Source organism: Octopus bimaculoides, chromosome 20, assembly GCF_001194135.2.
Source record: "Octopus bimaculoides isolate UCB-OBI-ISO-001 chromosome 20, ASM119413v2, whole genome shotgun sequence".
Lineage (NCBI taxonomy): Eukaryota > Metazoa > Mollusca > Cephalopoda > Octopoda > Octopodidae > Octopus > Octopus bimaculoides.
Window position 1 is genome coordinate 36,087,062 of NC_069000.1, and position 5,250 is coordinate 36,092,311.

The 5,250-nt window shown below is 34.5% G+C and overlaps 1 protein-coding gene across 1 annotated transcript in view; it reads left to right on the forward strand.

Annotated features, from left to right (window-relative positions):
- The window catches only part of LOC106868740 (uncharacterized), a 61,736-nt gene that overhangs the window by 10,019 nt on the left and 46,467 nt on the right, over positions 1-5,250 (forward strand). The window contains exon 2 of the mRNA XM_052974998.1: positions 3,118-3,187. The gene's annotated coding sequence lies outside the window, so the exon portion shown is untranslated. The remainder of the gene's footprint in view (positions 1-3,117; positions 3,188-5,250) is intronic.

A 5,250-nucleotide genomic window follows, 5' to 3' on the forward strand; every position in this document is an offset into this window, starting at 1 on the left:
TTTTTTTTTTTTTTTTTTTTCAGAATCATAATCTCCGTATTTTTCTACATATTTTGCCTAAAAAAATTCTTTAAAACTGAACTGAAAATTTAAGAAATTTAGTGGAAGTGAAGGTGGGATTTCAATTTTGAAATGCAGATCCGGAATCTCCGCCCTCGATATAGTGTGTTCCTGTAAAAAAGAAAACCAAGAAAATCGTAAATTGTACCCTCCGCCGCAAATTGTACCCTCCCCACTTCACTTCTCAGTAATCCAGTGTAACTTTAAGTCGTCAAAATCTCTTTGCGTCAATAACATGTGATCAAAGAATTCAATGGAACCGAACTGTACAGGGGAAACCACTCTAGTATTAAATTGACTTCCTGGTATTGAAAGCCAGCTGAGTATTTTTTCTTCGTTTTATTTACGAAGCTTTTCGTAATTACTCACATATAACGTACTATCGCATTAGATAGACCTATATTTTGCGAAAAAAACAGTATATTTCGTGGGTGACAGGAAACAAAACAAATTTCATCATAATCCGGTATCCTATCCAGATTTGACGCATGACAATTTTTTGTTATATTTAAGAATAAAAATACGGGTTAATGTTGACATTAAAAACTTACCTTTATACACTGGCATATTGGGTATTAGAGGATTTCAAAGCCTCACATATTTATGGATTTTAGTAAGTTGAAAACCAGCCCTTAAAATTATATTTTGGTAAATTTTAATAACTTACCTATATTTTTTATCAAACTGAATGCGAGTTAAGTAACTAGAAGAAAAGGTAGGTGTTAAGAATAGTGATGGAAAGTAGCAGGAAGCAACATGTTTGTTTATGAGGATCAAAGCCTTGAGATATTCTGGGATACAAAGTAGTGTTCAAAAGAAAATCGTGAGTTTGAGAAGTGTTTTCGGAATGATAATGGAAGTTTCCTTACCAATGCCAAAAATAAAAGGCATGAAAATGTTATCGAATGAGGTTGTTGAATGACGTGAATGGATTAGGTGGTGGAGTTTTTTAAGTAGGCTGAACAGAAGGACCAACCATTGGAGCTGATTGTAGAATAGTAGTAAGTACAGTTAAAAAGATGAAGGCCTTAAAGGATAGATTGTCCGTCTATGATTAGTCACGGAAATAATTAAAGTGTTTGAGGAAGTAAAATATTTTAAATAATTTTTTTTTTCCATTATCGTATGAACTCCTGTGTGTGGAACACAAATTTGCGAAGATTTTCTGAAAATTTCACTAAAAAAGTTACGCGAGTGCTTAGACCAGAATATATAGAGGTGCTTAATATATATCCCTACTTAAATGGAGATGTTCTGCTACAACAAAACTCGACTGCGCTAGTTACCGAAAGAGAAACTAATATCTTTCCGTGCACAATATTCGTTTATATTGCTAGGAAGTAATATTTAGATCAAAATTCCGCCGAGGCCGACTTTGCCTTTCATTCCTTTCGGGGTTGATTAAATAAGCACCACTTAGGCACTGGGGTCGATGCAATCGACTTAATCCCTTTGTCAGTCCTTGTTTGTCCCCTCTATGTTTAGCCTCCTGTGAGCGGTAAAGAAATAAATATTTAGGTCAAAATCACATGATCTGGTGGTCACAGCACTATATAAACAAGAATGCATTTTGTGCTGAAAGTCAATATGAGACCGCAGTATAGTTTGTTCCAACAGAACATCCACGGTTAAGTAAAGATAAATATTACCTCTCCATATTAATACTGCCTCTGTCGCTAATATTCATATTTTTAACAACTGATTATGAACAGTTTGCAAAGATCAGATTTCAGTCTTGTGCTATGTAGAGTTATTACCAATGTAATTTTCACAGTGAGGCAACTGCAGGAGAATTACTTAGCCACTAAAGAGACCACACGCAAGGTTCCACGTCCTGTAACCTAGTAATCTCTTAGGAAACATCCTCGATGCTGCGGTAAATGGGAGTGTTACTGCTTCCGTAGCTGAACGGAACAAAACCCTGAAGTATCGGGACCTGACAGTGAACTATTTCTTCCAACCTGTGGCGTTTGAGATGTTTGGAGGGGCTGAGCTGCTAATTGCAAAGTTCTCCCATGAAGGTGCTTGACTTTTTCAATGCCCTAGCCTCGCCATCGCCCGTGGTAACGCCAAGAGTGTGTTGGCTTGCTTCAGTAGGTTCCGTTGAACCTTGTGATGTGAGACCAACTGAGGCACTGGGTTTTTTTCTTTCGCTCTAAATACTAGGTATTGAACCAATATTTCCTTGGGTGCAGCCTTCCCTTCAAGAGGTTAACATATCCTCTAATTATATATATACGAGGGTGAGTCAAAAAGTAATGCCGTTTTGTTTAGGACAGGTATAATAACCAACACAGGAACATGTATCATACATCAAAATGAAGCTGGTCCTCTGTGGATTACATCCCTACTTCTCAACATAGTCACCATTTCTCTCAATAGCAATGTTCCACCTTCGAATGAGAGCATGTACCCCTGCCCCGTTAAATTCTGTTGACTGTTCTTTGAGCCACTTCTTCACTACAGTTTTCCCTTCCTCGTCACTAGAATAATGTTTGCTTCTCAAGCCCGCTTTCATGGGGCCGAAAAGATGATATTTTGAAGTCGCTAAATTATTCCAGTGATAACGAAGAGAAAACTACAGTGAAGAAGTGGCTTAATGAACAATCAACAGAATTTCATGCGGTAGGGATACATGCTCTCATTCGAAGGAGGAATATATATATATATATATATATATATATATATATACACGATGGGCTTCTTTCAGTTTCCGTCTACCAAATCCACTCACAAGGCTTTGGTCGGCCCGAGGCTATAACAGAAGACACTTGCCCAAGGTGCCACGCAGTGGGACTGAACCTGGAACCAGTCACAGATTGTGTGCCAAACTTGAAAACAATATTATTCAACTACTTTCAATCATTCACGACAGTCGTAGTCTTGGGTCTCTTCTAAGCATCTACTAAGTTACAGACTGAAGCAGGCATAATGTTAAAGGCTCATAGATTCTGAAATGTCCCGCTTCTCCACCTTGCCTTGTATCGTCTGCTTCTTCTCTATCCTCCAACACAAACATTTCGTTCTATAAATTTATTTTTCTGTCACCTTTTTCAGATACAATTACTGCCCGGTTCATTTGGTTGGAGGGTATATCAGCCGAAACGTTGTGTTAACAACAAACAAGGTGAGGACAAATATCCGTCAAATGTCAACTACCCGTCAAATGTCAAATATCTGTCAAATGTCGCCAAACTTAAGTCTGCGACTTTTTTTATTATCTCCCTTGGATGCAGCGTTACGGATGACAATGAATAGCGTTAAAATTTGTTTTCAAAGTTAACGCTTAACTACAAAGTTTTTCCTTTACAATCATCCAGGTGAGCTAAATTTAAAACATACTAAATTCAGAATGTAATGTTTAAACTCTATTCTTTCCTTAACAACTAAATCAGTTATTTATCTTATACAGCTATCGAAATATCCACGCAAGTGTACACCACACCTGACTTTGTTACCTCAACTTTCTGAAAAATGAATATTTTTTTTTTAACCAATACTTTTTATCAATACTTTTTATCAATACTTTTTTTTATCAATACGATTATATCGATATTTAATGGGAAGCAAATTTATGAGGGTACACACATACGTACTGACATACATCAAATATTTTTTTTTTTTTTTTCAAAATCTCAAGTTTAATTCTGTTGATACATATTTGATGTATGTTAGAATAAATGTGTGCGCACCCACCAAGTTTTTGTTTTTTACATTAAAATTCTGACATAATCGTAATCCACACCATCAGAAAGATATTAGTAGAAAATGTGATTTAAAAAATACCCATTTTTCTGAAAGTTATGAGGAAACAAAAATAACTTGTGTGAAATATCCCAAAAACCTTCCAACCATCCGAAAAAAAAAAATTCACAACAAATTCCGATATAATCGTAATTTACATCATCTGAAAGAGGTTTGTCTAAAATTTCATTGAAAAATATACATCTTACTGTAAGTTATGAGGAGACAAAATCATAAGGAGTGGACACACTTGTGTAGAAATGACCATCTATCTACCCTAACTTATTTATTACTGTTTAGGATAACTGAGATTTAATACAATATGTAATTGTTTAGTCTCTGGTCATCCTTTAACTAGCAAATCTGTGCTCAAATATATATATATATATATATATATATATATGGCAGGGAATTGTTAATTAATTAATAAATTAATAATTCACAATTTTGCCAAGTAATTAGGTATTTAACTGCTATTTCTAAATTTTCGGTATGTTGGTGAAGCAACTTATGCTGATCCCTAAATTATGTGTATATATAGATATATATATATAGAGAGAGAGAATGGTGGCAGCTGACGAAGGAAATGTTCTCTATGTGGCCTGTGTGTTTTCTGTACTCTGTTTATCATTTTGTCCACGTTTTGTTTGCAACGTCCTGTACCCAGATATGCATCTACATATACATGTAGATGTAGGTATGTACATACATGTACGTATATATGCATATACTCATTTATTATTTGTATTATATATATATACATATATATATATATACATACAGTGGGCTAAAAGTTACGCACCAAAACATTTGTCATTTATATTAGGTTATTATGATACAGTTTGTTCACCATGTTACAAGAATGTGTGTATTTATCGTTGTTTTGTTTATTTTGTTCGATTTTAGAAAAGTGGAAAAATGTCTTTGATGATTCTGGAGCATATTGACCTTATTTGGTGCTTGACTTTTTGCCCACACAAGTATCTTTCACTTGCTTCAGTCGTTTGACTGTGGCCATGCTGGGGCACCACCTTGAAGGGTTTTTGTTGAACAAATATCCTCCAGGACATTTTTTTTTTAAAGCCTAGTACTTATTCTATTGTTTTTTTTTGTTTTTTTTTACCAGACTGCTAAGTTACGTAGACATAAACACACCAATTCTTTATTGTCAAGCAGTGGTAGGGGAATGACACACACACACATCGATACACGCACACATCGATACACACACACACATAAGTAAGATTCAGTTGAATTAGGTACTTAAGTTGGGGTACCTCATTAGGTCAGAATAATCAATTAATCAATTAATGAAGTCATTAGAAACAGCCATAATGAATTGACATTCTTCAATTGATATATATATATATGTATATATATATATATATATATATATGTATATATATATATATATATATATATATATATATATATATATATATATAT